Source organism: Lathyrus oleraceus, chromosome 3 (genome assembly GCF_024323335.1).
Source record: "Lathyrus oleraceus cultivar Zhongwan6 chromosome 3, CAAS_Psat_ZW6_1.0, whole genome shotgun sequence".
Taxonomy (NCBI): Eukaryota; Viridiplantae; Streptophyta; class Magnoliopsida; order Fabales; family Fabaceae; genus Lathyrus; species Lathyrus oleraceus.
The window spans coordinates 303,217,508-303,227,159 of record NC_066581.1 but is presented as its reverse complement, the minus strand read 5'-3'; positions in this window follow the sequence as shown (position 1 = coordinate 303,227,159).

Genomic DNA, 9,652 nt, shown 5'->3' with positions numbered 1-9,652 from the left:
ACACAAAGGTTATATTAGAACCTTAAATGAACTATAGAGTCACGGAGTTTCCTGATTTTTGGTTATTTGTTTCACAAAGAGGCAAAAATCTCCTTAAGTTATGGTCCTCTTAAAGATGTCAAAAGATATAGATGAATAAAACAAAAGGATGAAAGTAGAATATTACAAAAATAAAGGTTTAGGGACACTTCAAATTGAATAAGAAACAAGTAGTCTACATTTGAACCCAAATATGGAAGAGAATATGCCCCTGAAAATCATCAATGGTTAAGTAGAAATAGAATAAGTGTGTGAATAAGGAAAAGAGGAATCTAATAATGCTTAGGGTATATTTTGAAAATAATATATGATTAGGTGGATGAAACTATTTGGATGAGGTCATGTGAAAATAAATTTTTCGGCAAAGTGGGAATGTTGGATGACTACAGGTTCATAAGACTCTTCTTGTTGACGAGCTTTATATGGACTCTGGTCTTGGACAGGATGATTTTTTATTGCATCTTTAGGGTTGAATGCTATGTTAATATCATTAGTGAGTTCAAGTATTTTCTATAGATTTCAAAGTGAGAAATAATGTGGTTTATATTTGAATATTTTAAAATGAACAGAGAAGAATGAAAATGAGAAAATTTTATCTAAATAATTCTTTTTTTAAAATAAATATCCAAAATAATCCACATTTCCACGTATTTTCCAAACTAATCTACTTTCAAACAAAAAAAATTCAAAATAAAGGAGACGTCAATCCAATTGACGTCTGTGTACAACACATAAGAGGAGACGTCAATCCAATTGACGACAGTGTACAAACACGTAGGAGAGAGAATGTATTCTCTCTCCTATATATTTATACATTGTCGGCAATTGGATTGACGTCTCCTCTTATGTGTTGTACATAGACGCCAATTGGATTGACGCATTCTTTGTTTTGATTTTTTTTAAAGTGAGTTAGTTTGGGGAATTTTTTACCCAAATAACCCTAATTTTCAAAAAAAAATCCCAAAATAATCCACTTTTCAGATTAATTCCCCAACTACCCCACTTTTAAGAGGAGACGCCAGATGAATTGGCGCCTACTCTTAAACTTAGAGAGGAGGCGTCAATTGGATTGGCTAGTGCACCTAGTGTTGTCAATCCAATTGGTGTCAGTGTGTTAAGTTTTAAAGGAGACGCCAATTGGTCTGACACCTGTGTGTGTTTCATAATTTTTTTTTAAAAATATTGTACATTTTAGATAAAGTCGAAATCGGACCAATTCATATTAATATTAATACACGTTTACACAAAAAAGACTAATGTCGATGACCGGGATCACGTAACCGACCTCCGGTTCCACATCCCCTAGCTACCCGACCTCGTGGACCTAACCCATTTTGATGATTCACCCTATGTGTTTGAGTATCTGAGGACCCAGGAACATCACCACCAACTGTAGGAGATTGCCTTAGATAGTCAAACAAATTAGCGTAGTCTTGTGTATACATCGAAGGGGTATTGTCATAGCTGAGTTCATGACCCATGCCAGAGTAGTTGGGTTGTATTTGAGTTGTTGGAAGGCGACTTAGGACGATTGAAGGGAGACATTGGTGTGAATGATGCGTCAAGAAAATATTGAAATTATTATTGTGGCGTTTGATAGCCATATGGTTGTTGAAGGTTTTGGTTTTGTGATGTTTGGGCTTCTTGGCTATAATAGGAGGAGGGACGGTTGGTGTTAAATGATCGCTGAGTGTTTTGGATAAGGTGGCTATGATAGGGTGGTGTGTTAGGTGCATAGCGATGTTGGGTGTCTTGATGATGATCTACTTGTTGGTGGTGGTATGAGGTATGCTCTTGGTATTATGGTTGGGTGTATGACATGTTAGGGTTGTAGGTTTGTGTGTTTGTCGATAAGAAATTTTGATGGATAGGGGGTTGTGAGTAACCGGTCTGACAATGTTGTTGAGGGTTAGATGTTGAACGTTCTGGTGTGTAAGTTGCCTGGCGTGGGTCGTATAGGTACATATCTTCGGCGATGAACTCAAATCCAACTGATTTGTACCAAGTCATATAATTATGAGTTTGTTTTTCTTCAGTTGGCATCACAACATCAGTTAAGACACGGTCTTGGCGGTGCTTCCATTTTCGACACTCAGATCTGGTGAAGCTTTGCCATGGGTTAAAGTTCCATTGGTCGTTAACTTTGCGTAAATGCCATTCTCTGAGGTTTGCCAGGGGATCTGGGATTTGTTGAAGCATATTGAATTGCAATTTAACGAGATCACTATTATGCATCTCCACAGTGGTTAATCTTATGATCGGTGTCCATGTAGTCCAAACGGCTGCGTCTTGTTCGTTGATTTCATGGTCATGACCCAAATTTAGATATGGACGCCAAATGAACTGAAATGTAAACATATATTAGATTATAAATTTGGTAGAAGAAATTAACAAATTATTACGAAATAACTAGGTTAATGGTAATACATTTATCGGTCGTAGGTGATCCAAGAGATTGCGATACTAGGTAATACAGTGTCTAGGACATCTGTTATAACTCATACCACGTGCTGACCATCTTCACCATAAAAGTAAAAAAATTATTTAGAGATAATAATCGGTAAAGTAAGTAAATATAGTCCATTTTTAAGAAATTACTTTTATGCATACGGGAATGTGAATGGGTTATTATTGACGGGCGCTAGGGACGGTAGTCTGGACTGAAATTCTGGTATCAGATATGAGATGTCGAAGGTAATGTCACGACACTAATATTTGATTTATGCAAACAGGATAAAGATAAAGAATAGTAATGCAAGAGACACAAGCAATTGTTAACCCAGTTCGGTCCAACTCACCTACATCTGGGGGCTACCAAGCCAGGAAGGAAATTCACTAAAATAGAATCAGTTCAAAGACTCTCCGTACACTTCAACAAGTTACAGTCTTTCTCACCTAATCTCTACCCGTGCAATTTCTACCTAAGCACTCTTAGATATGAGAACCCACTCACTTCCCTACAATCACACCTGTGATCTTAAACAACAATTCCTTGAGAAAAGAAAACACTTTTCAATAACACACTCTTGATTTTACTTCACAATTTCAATCAAGAAGACACACTCTTGATCTTGCTTAACAGATTTGATCAAGAAGACACACACTTGATCTTGCTTCACAGCTTTGATCAAGTAGACACACACTCTTGCTTAATAGCTTTGAGTGACAAATTACAACCACAAATCAGACCAATTCAATCATCTCTGGATGACTTGAATGGCTTACAATTCTCACGACTAAACAAGACACAAACCCTAGCTCTCTCTCAATATTTCGCTCAGTATTGGTTGTGTATCAAATCAGGTTTTCCATGTCCTATTTATAGAAACATTCAGCTGGGCTTGGACATCTTGAAAACCCTAAAACTATTTTCCAATTAAATCTTCTCATGACAGTTGGTTAGATCTCCTTGGAAAATAAGTAAATCAAGTTGTAATCAATGATTGAATGCGTCTGTAAATCAGATCTTCAATCATACATAGATTGCCATTAAATGCGCAATCATATAACACCAGACATTCACACTGAATGTTCTGTGTACAGGATGTCATGACATCGGGTCTGACATCCTGGAACAATCCTGCATAATTCCATAATTCCTTTTATAATTTCCAGCAGGTACAAACATATCAGATGCCATGACATTGTGTATGACATCCTGAAACAATCCTGCATAGTTTCCATTTAAACTCCAACAGGTACATAATATCAGATGCCGTGACATGGTGTATGACATTCTGAAACAATCCTGCATAATTATGTTTCTTAAGCTTCAACAGGTACATAGGATATCTCATGTTAAGACATCACACACAACATCTTCTGAACACTCTTTGTTTTACCAAAATTGCTGCCAACACTTAGAACCAACATGGACCAACCCCATGCTTGGAGCAAAACACCACATCCAGAAAATATAGATATGTCTTTGTGTGCATTTTTACACAAAGAGCTATAAAGATAAGCCAAACAAGCGGACCCCCAACTGTAACTTCCTATTCTAGCTACATGTCTTAGTAAAGGTAAATACATAACACGCATACTAGAACCACTACCTTCGGGGAATAAAAATAAACCAATTAAAAGCATAATGTAACACCTAGTTTTTATTATTCGAGCCTCTTCAATAGAATTCTCATCTAACTGTAAGTTGTTATAATATGCCTTAAGGCGTGAAAGGAGTATACCTTGACCTCTCGAGTTATCATCTAACAAATCAACATCCAAGAGGTCCATGCTAATTTAATTCGCATAGTTGGTTTTACCATTTACCGCCTTACCTTCGATAGGCAGTCCCATTAACATGTAGACGTCGTCTAATGTCACGGTACATTCATCGGTTGGAAACCAGAATATGTGTGTCTCGGGATGCCATCTTTCACATAATGCAAGAATAAATTTAGTATCCACCGACCAAGAAATTATTTTGCTTACATGTCCAAAACCGGCGAGTTCAGCATAAGGTTGAATCATCGCGTTCATGTGTACAAATTCGTGGACACGAGTTCGAAACCTAGAAACATCCTAAAAAATAAACAACAAAATATGTTACTTTATAAAAAAAATAAACAACAAAATAAGTAACGTTATAAAAAATTATTCTAGAAAAATAATACAAGAATTAAACGCTTACATAAGTTGTTATGTTTGTAAATGTGCCTCTATGCGATTCATCCATAGTGAGGAGAGACATCTTATCGTAGTAAATATATGAAATAGTGGTTGTTGCAGATGAAAGAGTGGTTGTTGTAGAGGAAGAAGTGATTGTTGGTGATGAAAAAAAGTGAGACTTGCATGGCGATTTATAATGATGGACATGTAAATACATGCAAAAGTTTGAATGCATGGATAAAAGGGCTTGCATGTAGGCGCCAATTGGTTTGACTTACACATGCAAAATTACCATACTAGCGCCATATAGACTGGCGCCTCCTAGGCTTGCATGCATGTATGGTCTTCACATAGCCTGGCGCCTGCATGGCTATCTGCATGCTGAGTTACGAGGTCTGCAAGGCGCCACATGGACTAGTGCCCATGTACAAGTATTACATGTTAGCACCAATAGGATTGGCGCTAGGGCTTGAATGCATGCCATATCACCTATCTATTTAAGTGTCTTACCATTACATCCTACAATCAACACAAATTCATCTGCACCAAAAAATTTACTTTTCATCTGCACACAAAAATTACAATGTCATCTGCACTCAAATATACTATCAATGCTCACTGCAACGGTGAGACATATGAGTGTGATCTATACGGGTTCTATTTTCGAAACACCGATAATATCCGACTTACGATCAAGAGAAATTCAGATTTCTTGCATTTGAAAAAATGAATTGAATCTTGCATAGGATCTAGTCTTCTGTCACAAATCACGTATCAAAATCCAATTTATTTCAAGAGCAGTAAATGTAATTTTTTCCCGCTAAAGGTACGGGACGATGAAGATGTTGAATATATGTTTGTTAGTCACAAACATTCTGGTTGCAACTCTATTGAGTTATATATTACTCTTCAACCAAGTATACCATCTCAGCAATCTCAGATAACTAATCAAGTTGAATCTGATGAATTTGATTCAGAAAACTCAAATGAAACCGACCTAGAAGCAGAAGCAAAAGTCAACGTCGTTGATGAAGAAGAAGAAGAGACCGAGACACAGGTCGATCATATGTTGAACAACAACATTGAAGATGATGATCATCCAATGCCATTTCCTCCAAGTCATGTATATAATCCGCCTCAACATATGACAAACATGGATTTGCATGACGATGAAACATCCAACAGTGTTTTTTATAACCCGTATCCACGATCAGAGGGTGAGTTAAAAGTGGGAGACATGTTCCGCACTAAAGAAGAATGTGTGAGAGCTATCAAAAAATTTCACATGAATAACTCTGCTGATTTCACCGTGAAACGCACTGATTCTAGAAGGTATGTCATCGAATGTTATAACATCCTTTGCAAGTTTCGGCTGGCTGCGTCTCACAAGAAGAGAAGCGACTCTTGGGAGATAGCTTCTATAGACCCACCTCACAGTTGTATTGCAACTAATGTTGTACAAGATCACTATAAATTAAGCGTTGTATTGATATGTCAAGACATTTTTCCGCTTGTTAACAAAGACCCATCAGTGAAGGTGAGTATAATAATATCTCATATCGTCACAAGATATAATTATACTCCCTCTTACAAGAAAGCATGGATTGCGAGGACAAAGGTTATTGAACAAGTATTCGGCAATTGGGAGGATTCATACAAAGAATTACCATGATTTTTATGGGCACTAAAAACATACGCATCAGGAACTGTTGCAATTATGGAGACATTGCCACCATTTACGCCAGACGGAACCTGTGTTGCTGGAAATAGAATCTTTCACCGCCTCTTTTGGGCGTTTGAACCGTGCATCAAAGGTTTTGCGTTCTGCTAACCTATTATTCAAATTGATGGAACATGGTTATACGACAAATACAAGGGTACTTTGCTTATGGTCGTTGCACAAGATGGCAACAATAATGTCTTTCCCATTGCCTTTGCTCTGGTTGAAGGTGAAACTGCTGGTGGTTGGGGTTTCTTCCTTCAACATCTCAAAACACATCTCGCTCCACAAGCCAATCTTTGTTTGATTTCAGATAGACATGCTGCCATCGAGAGTGCTTATAATAACCATGATAATGGATGGCATGATCGTCCTTCTACTCATGTCTATTACATTAAACATATCGCACAAAACTTCATACGTGCAATCAAAGACAAGAACCTTCACAAGAAAGTGGTGAATGCAGGGTATGCTCTAACTCAGCCGTCATTTCAATATTACCGTGATGAAATTAGATTGTCTAATGCAGATGCAGGAAGATGGGTGGATAACATACCAGTAGAGCAGTAGACAATGGCATTTGACAGAGGTTGTCGATGGGGCCACATGACAACAAACCTTGTGGAATGCATGAATGGCGTATTCAAAGGCATTAGAAATATACCAATAACCACTTTGGTTAGAACAACCTATTTTGGATTGGCATCTACCTTCGCAACCAGAGGTAAAAGATGGAGTGGAATATTAATGTCGGGTCAAATATTCAATGAATGTTGTATGAAAGTGATGAAAGAGGAAAGTATCAAAGCTAGCACACACGCGGTTACAGTCTTTGACCGTCATAGGAAAATTTTCAGTGTACAGGAAACGATAAACCATAATGAGGGGAGGCCAAATTTATCTTATGCTGTCAAACTAAACAAAAGTTGGTGCGACTGTGGAAAGTTCCAGACCTTCCGTATTTCTTGCTCCCATGTCATTGCGGCATGCGCACATACTCGCCAGGACGCTTATAGCCATCTATCTGATGTTTACAAGGCCATTATCGTCATGAATATATATATAACAAAAGCTTCTCAGTGCTACCAACGGAGGAATACTGGCCTCCATATGAAGGTAACATAGTTTGGCACAACTATGAGATGTGAAGAAAGAAAAAAGGATGGCCAAACAGCACGCATATTAGAACAGAAATGGATACGATTGATAAAATGATAAGATTATATAGTATATGTCATCAACCAGGACACAATAAGAACAAATGTCTCAATCTAGGAGCAACACATGAATCATAATTTAGTATCTCCTTTCAATTTTTGTAACCTTGGATTTTTATATATCACTAGCGTTCAGACGGGCACTCCCGTCCCCGTCTGCCCTCTTTTTATAATGTTGATTTTTATTTTTATGAGGTTTCTATTGTAGGTCGCATTAAAAATAATATTATTACATTTTGAAAATGGTAAACAAAGATATTCAAAATTATATTGAAGCATGCAAACTAATATTGATACTGTGTAATCAATGACGTTCTTTAAGAGGAATGTCGAACATGAAATCTCTATTCGAAGTATTTTCTTTTTCCCTACAATTGTTTTCCGTAGTAAAGAAAAAATATAAGACTCTTAAATTAGAATTTTTTTAGAGAAAAAGATAGTAAAATTAATAGTAAGTAGTGTAATCAAGTTTTTTTACCTTATAAAGATTCGAATCAATTCTTCGTACATCCCTTTATCAATGCGCTCTTAAGATTTAAAAAACTACAAATACATGACAAAATGTCATATCATCAAAGAAAGACATTCACCACATTTGACTCGTTTGAATATAATATGGTTTATTGTGACACAAATATTACCCGGAGAATGGAGATACTTTGTTTTAGTCTAGATTTGGTAGAACAACAACAATGACTTGTTTCTGAATTATCTGGATTTCTGGTAAATAAAGAAAATAATGGACTTAGTAAATATATATGGTTTTATTTACATAAACCACAAATAGCAGTTAAATTCATGCATCCAAAAATAGTCTAGAGTAAAAATATTCTTAAATGAATTAAATAAAAACCTCTCCATCATTTGAGATGTTATTTCTCTTTTTACCATTTTCCAAAGTTGTGTTTTATCTGTTATCATTGTGGAGCTCAAACCGACATAGTAGATTTTCAGACGTTTGACATGTTTCAATAAGGATGATAAAAATGTTAGTGAAAGAGTGATGAAAATGCAAGAAATTATTTTTTTATACGTATTGCGGAAAAGGTAAATACACCTTATTGTCGAGTTTTCCGATGGATAAAATACTTTTTTCATCCTTCCATGTGTTCCATTTATCTTCAAAGTCTGCTATCTAAAATTTATTGCATAAGAATAGTGAGAATAAGTATGACCCAATTGATATCTAACATAAAAGCATAAAATAAATGATTAAGTATAACTTACTTTTATGTCGAAGCAAGTTTCAAAATTCTTTCGTCTCAACTCCTTACATAATTGAAAGATTTCACCGTGTTCTAGTTTGGCTGTATATTAAAGCAAAAGAAAATTATATTTAGTTACGATATAAAGAATACAATATAAGCTTGGTATGTCGTGTAACCAAAATGGGAATCAATGTGTGAGCAATTTTTTCAATGTGCTTAATAAATACCTGCGGGTGCGATAAAAGAATTTGTTTGAAGACTACATTTTTTGTGTAGTCACCATCTTCTCCTTTCAATTTTCCTTTCCTAGTTAAAACTCTTGTTGTAGTCTGTGAAACACCCCTGAATAAAGCCACATATAGTTGTCCATGACTAAAAACATGTCATGGAAGATATATTCCAACATTTGGAATGGTTTGTCCTTGTGATTTATTTATTGTAATTGCAAACTTTAATCGCACAGGAAAATGCTTTCTACTAAGGACAAAAGGCAATCCATCACTTGCAGATGTTTTTATTTTAATTATGGGCAAAAAAGCATGTTTTCCTGCATTCCTTCCTGTCAAGATTTCCACATCCATTATATTCATAAATAAACCATGACATAATAACTACGTCCCATTACACAATCTATACCTAGGATCTAGATTTCGTAACAACATCAATGGTGCACCTTTTTTCATATTTAGAATATGTGGTGGAAAACTACCTTGTGCAATTGAGTTTGAGAATTCTTGCTGGTATAAATTATTATTATCTCCTTCAACCTCGTCAAACGGCAACAAATTATGTTCTTCTCCTGGAAACTGGTCGATAATCATATCATTAAATTTCTGGACATCATCATTTGTTGGTGT